This window comes from Lathamus discolor, chromosome 5 (genome assembly GCF_037157495.1).
Source record: "Lathamus discolor isolate bLatDis1 chromosome 5, bLatDis1.hap1, whole genome shotgun sequence".
Taxonomy (NCBI): domain Eukaryota; kingdom Metazoa; phylum Chordata; class Aves; order Psittaciformes; family Psittacidae; genus Lathamus; species Lathamus discolor.
The window spans coordinates 5,624,005-5,637,121 of record NC_088888.1 but is presented as its reverse complement, the minus strand read 5'-3'; the positions used below and the strand labels follow the sequence as shown (position 1 = coordinate 5,637,121).

At 38.2% G+C, this 13,117-nt stretch overlaps 1 long non-coding RNA gene across 4 annotated transcripts; it reads left to right on the top strand.

The window, feature by feature from the left end:
- Nucleotides 1-960: 960 nt before the first annotated feature.
- LOC136015997 (uncharacterized) lies at nt 961-12,887 on the top strand. 4 transcript variants are annotated; one of them, XR_010613445.1, is made up of 7 exons: nt 961-1,069; nt 2,263-2,465; nt 2,811-2,917; nt 5,865-5,912; nt 7,983-8,179; nt 10,428-10,550; nt 10,674-12,887. It is a non-coding gene; the product is annotated as an uncharacterized LOC136015997 (long non-coding RNA). The 4 variants fall into 4 exon arrangements; XR_010613443.1 differs by having other exon boundaries at nt 10,428-12,887; XR_010613446.1 differs by lacking the exon at nt 961-1,069 and adding an exon at nt 1,297-1,414 and having other exon boundaries at nt 10,428-12,887.
- The last annotated feature ends 230 nt before the right edge of the window (nt 12,888-13,117 follow it).

Below are 13,117 nucleotides of genomic sequence, written 5' to 3'. Positions count from 1 at the left end.
ACAATAGACTTCACAGTCAGTCTCCTTTAAGTCCTTGGTATAGTCACAAAGTTAAGATACAAAAGCATTTGCAACAACAACGTAGTGGGCAGAGAGTATAAAAGAGAGGCCATGTAGCCATTAAGGCAATTAAGAAAGATTAAGATTGCTTGTGGTGGAAAGACCCATTAATCAATAGGCCAGAAATCACAGCATGTTGTAGAATATACTTCACACACACAAAAAAAAAAAAAAAAAAAAAGGAAAAAAAAAAAGAGAGAACAAACAGGCTAAATATATCCCATTCCATAGCTCCCATTAATGGGAAATCATATTAATCCCTCAGATATTGTTGGCTCCATAGTTAGGTTTTCCATTTGCACACATAGGAACAGCACCGATGAAATGCCTTGTAACTGATGTGCAAACCAGCAGTGTTTGTGGAGGGAAAACAGAGCTAACTCAAGAGGGAAAGGGTGGATGCTGCTCAGCCTTCTGCAGGAGAGGGACAGGTATTACAGTTATTCACTGCCAGCAACAATGATGAACAAGCCCCCATTCACGACCCTAAAGCTGCTGTACAAAGACAACACGATGCCTGTCAGGAGGATGGGTAATTGAAAATCCTTACATTTGCAAAATGCCTGTGGGCATCTAATGCAAGTCTTCATATGGTAATGAGGAGAGGAAACAAAGTGGGAGGGCTACTGAGCATGTTAAAACTTGCACCTGAAATAATTGAAAATTGGCTTAGACGGGCATGTAACCAGGCTAAACCAGCTCTAGGGCACTCAGCTTCATCTTCAGCAGCAAGGTCACCACCCAGTTCCAGGCCTATGCCTGTTGTCTGAAGGAGCAGCTACAGGTGGGCAGGAACTGATTTGCTAACTGGTTTTGAAGAAATAGCTACAGCTGTTTGAGGGTTTGGGGTTTTTGTTTGGTTTTGGTTGGGTTTTCTTTTAAAGCAAACTGAAGAGCAGAGGTGGGAACAAGTAGGGTTTTTTCAGAAGAGGTTGGGTTCAGTAATTTTTTGGACCTGAAACTAACTCCTAAAACCGTTCCTCAGGAATTTTCTGCTTCTTGACTCACAGTGAATTTTTATTCACTTATTTGAGCCACTAATATGGAAAAATAATTTTTAAATTATCAAAATCACTGAATTCAAATAATTTTCAATTATGAAAATTACTGAATATTATAAACACCAAACCATGCTGTTTTGGTTGATTGGTTTGCAAGCATTCTTGAGATGTATTGTTGTTTCAGAGAGGGATTTATTTATTACTTTTATGGGTTTTCTAATTGCCATCCAGGTGAGGAAAATGCTTTCTTACAAAGCTGAATGTGATTCTGGAGTATATAGAAACAGATGAGGCATCTGGACTTTTATATTCATGAGGCAAATCATCACTTTGGGGTTTTCAATGTAGTCAAGGTACGTCTCAGGGAGTATTTCTTTGGTTAACATTGCCAAAAGATATTGTTAGAGGCACTACAGGAACCAGGATTGCTTAAGAAAAGAAGGCTGGTGTCATACTTACGTTATAGTAGCTTTGGTGTATAATGGTAAATATGGGATAAAAATCTATTCTACTGCAGGTATTCCATTATTTCTAGAGAGGTCAAGTATACACAGATCTCCCTTAATTTCAAGCATGGATACAGGAATCTATATTTTCTTAACATCTATTACTTCATTTCTTTGTTTTAGCACAGAAAAACTCACACAATTCCCAGAAAAGCCGAAGACTCAAATAACAAGTATCCCAAAGCAGTTGATTTTTAGGATCCTACATCATTATGAAACAACATGATCTAATATAGGGCACCTCTGCTTCAGCTTTTGCTGGCAAATAATTTCTTTACACAGGTTCTTCATAGTTAAAAAAACCCGTAGTGTAGTAGCTTTTGGCTGAACAACCGAGCCTGAAGAGCTGGCTGTCTCCTTGACTGCAGAGAGCAATAGCGTTTTCCTATACAGCAGTCGAATTGTGCTTTTGAAGATCTCTGGGTCTATTTTGATACCAAATATGTGTTATTGTTTTGGGAGGCAAAGGCACTAGGTTGATGTCTGTTGTCTGCAGTGATAGGGAAGCCTGGGGTTTCAGGATTCTTGATCTTGGTGCTATTTATATTCTAGTAAACAAATATTTTATTGTTGCTGTGTGGGTGTTGAGCTGTCAGAGTAGTGTCTGAGAATATTAGCCAGTTTTTAGGTGCTGTACGTCTGCTGTCTGCCATTCGTGTTCTATATACAATCACCTCACTGTTCTCCTATTGCAGCTTCTCAATTTTACTACATAAACACATCTTCTATCATATTGTTTATCCATGCATGGAGCAAGAAAATAATCTGACTGCACCATTCTGGACCTCTTGACATTTGGAGAGAGTTGGGATTTAGACATACCATAGAAGGAATTGCACTACTCAAGATGCGAAGTGATTAAGACGTGAACAAGGATTTCAGCAGAAGCAAGGTCAAGGTAAAGATGAACTCAAGCAGAATTTCAGAGGTGGGAATAAGGAGAGTGGGAAAGGTAGTTTGGTGCTATGAAAAAGCAGTTTATTGTTTTCAATTTTGCACTGCTGGGATAGAAGTATAGAGGCCTTTAATATCCTTTAATTATGCCATGCCTCTCAGAGAGCAGAGATGGTAACCAGTGACACGTTGCTGCAGTTCCCTTTGCCTCCCTCTGATTCTCTACTTCTCCCTCCTCCTGATTCTTTTCCCTATTTTCTTGCGCTAGATGCTTGATTTGAATGGTTTATATATACAAATCTCTTTGTTATAATTGGCTTTTACAATTTTCATGTATTTCTGTTCTCAGGAATTCAAGAATTCTTCTGGTGTCAAAGAAGTCACTGCAGCTGCTACTCCCTATGTCTGATACCAGGGAGAAACAATGCTTCCATGGAAATAATGTTCAGTTTCCAGGTCAGTTTTGTTTTGCTTTTCTCATTATCTGTCCTCCCATAATAGCTCTTTCAGATGCAGAATAGCTTGTAGGTATTAGATCTGCTGCTGGAAAAACTCCAGTCCAGCCATGGAGAGAACACCCACCCCTCCAACGTACTCATGCTGTGCAGAGGAAACCAGAAAGAGAAATGGCAAGGAGGGAAGGGTGAAGTGCAAACCTTTGCAAGGGGACATAAAGGCTGATGTTTCATAGTTTGACAGTGCCAGATTTAGTAAGTTCAGTTGGGGATTTTTTTGTTAAAAATCTCAGTGTAATTCTTTTTGATGCTTATATGTTAATTCCAGTGTACACATGTAGATGTTAGCCAAACTATTTGCCTTTTCATACTAGAAAAACCTAAACAGCTATATGATAAAATAGATGACCTACCACCAACATTTGCCAAATGTTTTCATTACAGTCTTTTAACTTTCAGTTTTTCCAACCTTTTTTCTTTTAGATGTCTTTTAATATTGCCTTAGGTACTGTAGCATAATGCTAAAAACACAAGTTAACATTTAATGACACATTTTAACTAACTGAAAGTAAAACTTACCTTTTTTTAGTGGTGTTATTATTTTTTGGTACTCCAAATCTTAAAAATGTTTGGGCATTTTATTCTTGGTTGGAATTTTAAAACCCCTCATACTATGGCACCTCTAAAACCTCTGCAAAATGGATCTTTCATTTTCCTTGTGGCTTTTCATGGCTATGGGCATCTGCATCAAAAGAGAAAGAATTTTTGAGTACAAGGTCCTGATCTCATATCGTCCTTCAGGTTAAGCACCCTCACTGATTACCACTGCTCCATTTAAACAGGAGGGAGGCAACCTCTTCACAAGCCGAATGCCATTTAGGGCTCTTAGGGTGGATGCAGTCACTGTGTTGATGAGAGGTAGCGCGGGCAGCACCAAGTTACCCTTTCACATGTTATCGAGCATGCGCTGTCCTGAGTCTTGTTAACGGGGGGAAGAAAGGTACTTCCTACTCAACTTCCTCCCCCACTGATAAATTGCTAGCACAGCTTTGAGTCAACAACCTTAAATGCCATCAGGAAACCAGTTGGTGGCCAGCATAGACCCCAGTGAGAGAAACTGTTTTGCAACCCTGACGCACTGCAACAATTTCAGTTCCTGACTGGGTAGGATACTTTGAATTAGAGATGATGAAGGCATACGAAATGGTAATGAAGTTTGTGCTTGAGAGAAGAGCTTGCACCGCAGGGCTAAGAACAGGAACTTGTATTTTAAGTCTAGGAATGGTTACAAAGATGATGTTCAGCTTTCCATTGCTCCCGTCAGTTTTCCAATAGCTTAAAACCTAGCTGTACAGCCCAACTGCCATCACAAATAACAAAGGTCTCACTTTTCTGGCAAAAAGCAAGACAAGCCATACTTCTCATCCCGTTCCATAGCATCTAACTCTTCCTTACCTACATGAAGTTCAGCCAGTGAGCTGTTATGCATATGCAATCCTCCTTGGGGTGCCAGATGACGTATTCCACTCCCTCAACCAGAATAGAAATGGAGCTGGACATGAGAAGTGCCTCAGGAAACTGGATATCAAACATGGGGCAGGTACTTCTATAATGTCTATGAAAATTTCCACAAAGAAAATGAGCTATTGCTCCAAATAGTACCTTAGTGATACTCAGCAGGAATGCCTACTCATTTTCATTGTATTTTCCCAAGAAACAGACAAATCACTTTATTACTGCAATCATATCCATCTTGAATGTAAATGCCATCTTCCAGATATTTAGCCCACTTTAGCCAGCAGGCTTTACCTGTTCACTTGGCCAATAACAGCAGCCAAAATTTGGTATCACTCGATCTTCTCTGTTCTATAAAAAGGTCAGTCCCATTCTGATTATTTTTGCTAGTATATAGTGCCAGATAATATTGATAATTCTTTTTGTTTAATGGGATTACCTTAAAAAGAACAAAGTAGCTGGATATGGGGTTTTTAACATTGTATTTCTTTCCAAGAACACAAAATTATCTTTTCTAAATTTTTACGTGTTTAATCTATGGGTTAAAATAAATATAAAATAAATAAAATGAAAAATAAATCAGTTTAATTAGTTCACATATGCTTTACAGTTCGTATTAAGCCTCTCATGGAAGAGGTGGCAGATATAGTGGACCTACAAATATTTCGTATCCACCACCACTATGTGCATTTACATCTGCAGTTCAGAAGGTGTTCTTGGTACACGTGAACAGAGCAGCAGTCCTACTGATGTGCTGGAAGTTAAATGTATCTTGAAGCAGCGCATGAGATTCATTCATGTTTGTTTGAAGTTTCAGTGAAACCTTCCTCTCAAATTTACCATAGTAAACTTCTGATGATTAAAGTATAAATTAATAACTATGCAAATACAATTCAGTAAATAAATTGACTGTATTGATGTAAGCAGGCATTATGAAAGTTAAGATACATGGGAAATGTAAACAGACCTAAAAAGATAATTCATTCTCAGTTATACAATGAAAAAACATCTGGTTATTTGTTGTTCATTGACAAATATTTTTATAGCAAATGAAGCATAGAGAAATTTTGCACAAGAACAGTTCTGGAAAAAAAATCAAAATAATTCCTTGCTAGATGTGATGTTGTGAAATACCATAGATTTTTGAGCTCCATATGTACATTTATCCTATTGTCTGTGTAACTTGAAACACTGAAGAATAGAAGGTCAATATGCACAGCAGAGGTAGCTTTTCTGAGATGCTTTACCTTTTGGTTCACGGGCAACCTAAGTATTAATATTCGGCATGTTCTAATTTCCTTATTCCTATGCCAAGCTCAGAACCACTTAGAATTAAGACTTCTGTTTTGCTCTTATTGTACATGGTTTTGTCTGATTTCACTTCAGCTTGTATAGTTCCACCTATAGTTCCACTGTGCATGATTGCTTTCCAGCTTCAAACTGTGATGTGTGGAGGAAACAAACTTCCCTCCGTGTTTCTGGTAAGAGATGATGTCTGCATGTTCATTTTAACATATGATTTGAAAAACCCAGAAATCCAAGTCTTGCAATTAGATATGTGTAGTTCCCTCTGCCCTTTTTCAGCATCTTTTTAAAACCTTCTTCAAGGCATCCTGACCCCTTGATGTAAGTTATTATTGTCTTCAAAATATCACAGTGTTTATGGGCATCCTTTCTTTTTCTTTTTCCTTTTTTTTCCTGTTTGGTATCTTGGCATCCAGAGCTACAGATATTCCTATCTTTCCATATAGAATCTGTGGAACAGAATTTGTTGTAGGCAGTGAGAAAATCAAATTTGATAATCACTGATAGATTCAACGTATTTCTATAACTCACTATGCTTTTCCAAAGGACTTCACGATTTCACTGATGAAGGGGGCTGAAGCTCCATCTGGACAGACAGCGTTAAAATCATGTCATTATAAAATGACATAATTCAAAGAAATATTAGAAACCAGCAATACTGCTTTAAGAATTGTAGTGAAATTGCTAATATTCAGATGAACCCAGAGTCTAAAGACCTTAGAAACCACACATATTCTGGTGAAGGTTCCAAGGCCACAAATAGAAATATTCTGTCTAAAAACTATGAGGACTTCAGACTTCGGAATTCTTGTTATTGAACCCTTTTTGGGGGGGATGGTGCAGAGACCTATTTCAGATGTTTTCATAATGGCATGTTTTACCAGAGCCTGCAGCACAGGTTGGCTAGCATGTATACCAGGATGAAAAAAATCCCTACCCATATACATAAAAAATCCTGAAAGGTTATTAACATTAGCAAAATGAATCTTCCATGTCTTGTGCCAGCACAACTTCATAAACTGATGTTCACACTTTTTTTTTTCTTTCAACTAATTTTCCAAATCTGAAACAATAAAGAGAAAAGGAATTTTGCTGCTGAATTCAAGCACAACCGGGTGTTATCCAGAGGCTAAATTCTTTTCCTGCTTAACATAAGAACATAAGAGGCATACTGGTTCAGAACAAAGGTCAGTGTAGCCCAATATCCTGGCTCCAACAATAGCCATAAGTGGGTATGAAGGGAAGAGTAGAGAACTGGCCTTGCATATCTGATGCCTCCCCCTAAGTATACTCCCAGCTCTCAGCAACTCACAGCTGAAGAATTTCCTGAAATGGGTGTAGTGCTGGTGTTTAAAAGCCCTCTATACATTTCTGTTCTGTGGGCTTGCCCAGCCTCCCCTTGCGGCTACGTAAACTTACAGTATTTACTAACTGGCACCTAGATTTTGTGGCAAAAAGTGATTACTGTCGTTAGGGGCTCGAGGATTATACTTTCACTGTATCTTCATTAATACAGTGGTTCTAGAACAAATCTGGTGATTTACAGGTATACGATGAGAAGGGAGGATATGTTCAGATGATTACTGTGTTTTCTTTAAAATATATATGCAGGCATTGTGAACTGAGATTAAAAAAAAAAAAGAGTGGGTTTTGGTAGGGTAGGACACTAATAAACTGTTGATAAAAGACGAGCCTGTGGGCTGAATGAAGAGATACTCAGACTGTTCAGGCAGGATGCTAGAGGCAAAGAAATAGGTGATTACCTCTGAATGATGCAGTTCTGAATAAGAGGAGAATAACTGACAGAAGCCTATAGACATTTTTCACCCTTGTTGAGGAGTAGGTGGACATGAAATGTTACACCTATTCAGTGGCAAATTCCAGTTAGATTGCTCTCAGACCAGACTACAATAGATTCTTGCATCTGTCTTCCTCAATTTTTCAAACATTTCTTTTTCTTCTTGTTTTCAGTGACATTTATCCGTTGTTTATAATTACATAGATTAACTCTCTGAGACCATGCCATTCATTTGTATTTCCCCATACTTTGCAAATACACAAAATGAACCAAATACAAAGATATATACAACAAATCTTCCTGACTGTAAGTGCTTGCAAACAACAAAGGCACTTGAATATTCTGGTGACAGGGCTTGTATAAGGACCCACGTGGCTAGACAGAGCAAATCTTCTATTTTCGGTGCCTACTGTAACCAGCCATCTCTCCTGCTGTTCTGAATCACTAGGTTCAAATCATTGGCTTCCAAGAATCCTGTAGTTGGAAATGTTGAAGACAGGAAAACTCTAATGGGTCATTTTGGACAGCCTCCTGCCAGGACATGATTATTCCCTCTGGAGCTATGTTAGTGCTTGATGAACAGCAACACTATCCACAAATGAGGCAATGTTGTCCAAAACAAAGATGAGCAGAAAGAAGATACTGGTGAATATGGCCAACATACACCTTCCTCTGTAGCCTGTGCTTTTATTCGGTGTTGTCTTCAATTTTATTCCTTACATTGGAAACACATGAAAAGAAAGTCTTGTTTGAAAAGCCCCAGGAGAAACCAAACTCCTGAATTTATTTGTTTGTGTTGGTTTCATTGTGTTTGAGTAGTGAGGAATATTCTAAGGTAACCACAATCACACGCTTCTCAGGCATCTGTGCATTTTCTCTAACATGGGGGGTTTTTTTCTATGAGTGTATGTATAGATTTTGTAGAGTGGTAGGTGTTCTGTTACCTATTAGTAGATTTGTTGTGTCCCTCAAAGGATGTCTCATTTGATAAACGGATTGCTCCTGGTCCCTGATAGCTTATGAATCCACATTAACATCATCAACTGGCTATTTTTCCAATGAGATGTTTTAATAGGATTGTTTCAGTGAGAGTGAGGTCTATAATCTAAATTTCTGTGTCAGGAGAGTTATTTTTTGGAGTGATGGTAAACGTCTTTATTACCTGAACAAAGTGTCTAGAGCAGTGGAGAAATTTTTAAACCAAAGAGGATGTTGGATCTATAGTTAGTAAAAATATTCTGATGGGGTGAGACTCAGTTGAGGAAGGGGATTCTCAGTGCTAGTCTTTAGTGTTGACTTTTAATGAAATTTTCCAAGATTTTAGTATCAACATTCTCGATCTGCAAGTCCTTTAGTGTCCTTAATGGTTTCTGCCTATGCCCACGGCAGTAGCTATGAATGTTTTTATCTAATCTACTTGGTGATGAAGCTGTATTCAATTTCATCTCATGATTAGATCTTTGCAATACACCTACATCCTGTTACATCACAAGACTAGAGCCAAACCAGAGCTGTGGTTTATTTGTGAAGGGGTGTTACGTGAGCAGCCTGCATTGTCTCCACTCCATTACTTGAAAAAGAATTTTTACTGCAGTTTTCTCCTTAAATAGTTATGATCCTTGCTAGAAACCATCTCCCTTTTTGTGTGATTCTGCACCAGTGAAGATGAGCTGATGTGCCTTCAGGGATCAGGAATGTGTCAACCTTGACTCTGATAGGTTGCTCCTTGGCCAGTGGAGCTCTGCATCGTATAGTCTGCAGAGCTGTAGGCTCTCAGGTGACACTGTAAAGCTCAAGTTTACCCAAGATTTAGGGAGAGTGGGGAGATACCAATAGGGTAAGATAACAGCAAGGCATTTTTATGTTTTGTATGGTAAGGATTTGCTAGTATCTTTGCTCTGATGGCAGTCAGTGATGACTCAACATGAGTCCAGATAGGTACATTTTTATAGTCTGAAATAATAAGTGAGAAACACTCTATGCCCAACCACAAATACTTCTTGAAAGTCAATTTCTCCATTCTACCTGTGTTACACCTAATGTGCTTGGGGTTATACCTTCATGTATGTAAATGTATTATTCTTAAAGAAAATCAAAATGTATGTGTGTAAGAGATGGTGCTTTCAGTTGCTAGCTAGCAAGGTTTTGTAGTTCTCCAATTCCAGTTGCACATATATTTAATGTAGTAGGTAATATTTAAGACTGAGTGGTCTATTTTCTACATCTCTTCTGCATTTCTTTTGCTGCTTCCCTGGCAAAGCATGACAGAGACACATGGTGGATATCCTCTAGAGGCTCATGACCAAGGAAAAGTTGTTTCTCTATAAAAGAATTCTTCTGTGTCAGTGTCAGAAGAAATCGGATTTTCTTTGGTTGGTTAAAGAGCTACATGTCTTATGTTAAAGCTAATAGCCCTTTCATTCAGGAAAACAGCTAAATTCAGAATATTCTGCTTCCCCCTCCTGAAATGAGCATAGATATGAATGGGACATAGGTATTTGGTGTCCTGAAATGAAACGCTTTCCTCAGAGCCCAGGTAGAGTGGAGTAACAGGAAGGATGGGGCAAAGGTTTAATGTTCTGGTGACTCAGGATGCGTGCAGAGGGGACAGCCTGGATAATTCTACTGGAACTCCAGGAGAAGCTATGGAGCCTGTACAGAACCTACTGCTGTCAGTGGCAGAAGACCCTACTCATTCAGCAGGAGCAGGCTCAGGCCCAGTGTTTGTAAAATGTAGGCTCATTATCCCCAGGTTTCTTACACAAAGATGATTGCTGTAATATTTTATATGACTTTTCTCTGAACTGACTATTCATATTTGTTGAGCAGAATTGCCCGTTTTTATCCTTGATGCATTTACACAAAGTACCTTTTCTTTTTCTTGTCTTTTTAGGTGGGATTTTCTGTCAGCATGTTTTATTTGTGAAATAGCATGTGACACTGATGGATCTTCCCCTTTCCTTTCTTTTTGCTGATGGAAAACACCTGCAGCATAGAACAGCCTTGGCAAAGTCAAGTAAGAGCCTGTGTGCTGCGATGTGCTGCAGTAGTAAATATATTCTAGTGCACACTGAGCAGCATAAATATGTAAATATTTTACAACGTTTGCTTACATATCCTACTTCTTTTTTTCTTGCAGAGCATACACTTAAAATACACACATCAAGTTACATATGCCTGGTATAGTGGCAGCAGAATCTGCTCTGTTAATAATAACACTGAATATGTAAATCCTCCCACTCTTTATAACCAGTGCTGTGGGTTGCATTTACTGTAAACAAAGATGTATTTTGGGGGGCAGTTGGTTTGAGTTTATTGTTTATGTAAATCTCTCAGAATGTGACATAGCCAGATAGCTTCCTATGTTGTGCTGATCCACATTTTAGGCCAGCAGCCAAAGTATTTTATCTTTTACTTCATTATAGTGATCTTCCAATTAGCTGTGGTCTGTAATACCCTGATTTTGGTGGCAGTGGTTTGGGGAGGATTGTTTGATAGTTCTGCTCGAGAGGCAAAATGAGGGGCCTTATTATAGAAAGTGCAGAGGTTGTGCAGTAGCTGAGTTCTGTTGCAAAGTTTGCCGATAAGGGAAAACTGGCCCTTGAGCATCCATTCTATTCTGTATATTAACACTTCTAATCTGCACTGCTGATAAAACTGCAAGCCATTTGCCTTTGGAGGAATTAGTTCTGCCTCACTTGTGTAACCAGGCGATGGTGATTAACCTTTAAACTGTCCAATATTCTCAGCAGACTCCTGCTCCAGATTAGAAACTATTTAGTTATGACCAACTAAATTAACAACATTCCCTCCTCTGAAGAATAAGATTTGGAAGGTATGCATTTTAAGGTGGAATGTGGATAATGTCCTTACTTATTCACCACTGTTGCTACATAAAATGCATTTGTTGTTTAAGAGGGGAAAAAAAGGAGAGAGGGAGATTGATTTCAGATTGAAACAATCTACAGTTAGTTATGTACAGGGGGAAATATGGTTGAATTTGGCTTGGGATGCTGGTTTAGATGGCTGAGACCTTTCTAACTTCCCATTCTTAAATAGAACTTATGATGCAGAGGATAAAATGGGCAGGATGGTGCTCTGGTATGGGCAGCAGTTTAGGAGAAAGATTTCCTTCCTTTGAAATGAAAGGCAATTATCTCAGTTCTTCGGGAGAGTAATTTTTGGAAGTTTACTAACCTTTCTGTCACAATCAAGCAAAACAAAAGGTTTTGTACGCGGTGGTTACAGACCGACACATCCCATGGACTTTAGCTGCTGTGATAACCTAGTACTGTACCATTGTACCTATGTATTTTAAATGTGTAATTTATCAATTGAAGCATACCCTTCAATACATGTGCCATAAAAGAAAAGAGTGGGGGCAATTATGTAATAGTATAGTGTTTGTCTGACGTGCCTTAAATCCCCATATTGTTATTCCTCACTGAATAACAAATACAAAATCCCTGTTAGCAATGTTTTCCGTTTTACCAGTTTTATATTAGCTGCCTCCTTAAAAATTGCTAATCTAGATACTACATTAGTAGAATGTCAGTCAAACTGCAATCCACAGTGAAACCTTCTTCATATACCAATTTAAATCATTCATGGTCCTTTCTTTGGCATTATTCAAAAGATCATAATAATTTTCTTGTGCCCACAGCACAAAAAAATCAATTATTTCCCCACAAAGACTTGAAAGTACTTAGCGAGTGCTGTAAGAAAAGCTGAGGGTTATATCAAATTGAAATTGCACTCATTACACACAACACAATTAGTTGCCACTAGTCTGGCCGGTGCTTTAATTCTGAATGGCATATCTTTATTATTACAGAAACAAGCATGCAAATGGCATTGTTCAGGATTTGCAGAAATCAATAGGATATAGTGCTGTGTGTTTGGTGGCCACTGTCACTCAGTCTGCTGTGGATTTGAGATAATGTGTGTATTTGAATTAATGAAGGGAACGTGAGACATCATAAGTGACACCCAAATAAAAGAAATGGGTACATGATATTTGTAATTATTCTACTTGTGTTTTTGTTGTAAATACTTGTGCTTTTTGTTTTTTAATCAAAGGATTAATTGCATTTTAATAAGGCATTATGATTTTCAGAGCTTTAGTTAATTAAAACTTGTAGTATATAATTATGAAGTGATGCTGAGATTTGTCTAAAGATCACCCATACATTTAGAATATGTATATTTTTCCTTGTTAAGCAGTTGCTACATTTTGGGGGGGAGGATGAATGTTTTTAAATGTTTGAAAGACGACGGCAGTTCCAAATGGATTTCTATAAATGGCAGCTAGGATTGTAGATTATGTAGTTGGAAAAATTAAAGTGGAGGAACTACTGGGGCTGGAAACACTTTTTGGCTGTAGTGCTGGAACATTCATTTGCACAAATGTTAGCTTTCAGACACAGGAGGAAGAACAGATGTATTTGTTCAATGTATCATATCATTCCGCCCATTAGGTCCCAGTGAAATTGCTGCAGTTTGAAATTCTCAGTATAGGCCATAGATACTCACTGGTGGTGGTGCATAGTGAAGATTATTTTCCATGTGACAAAAGGGATTTAA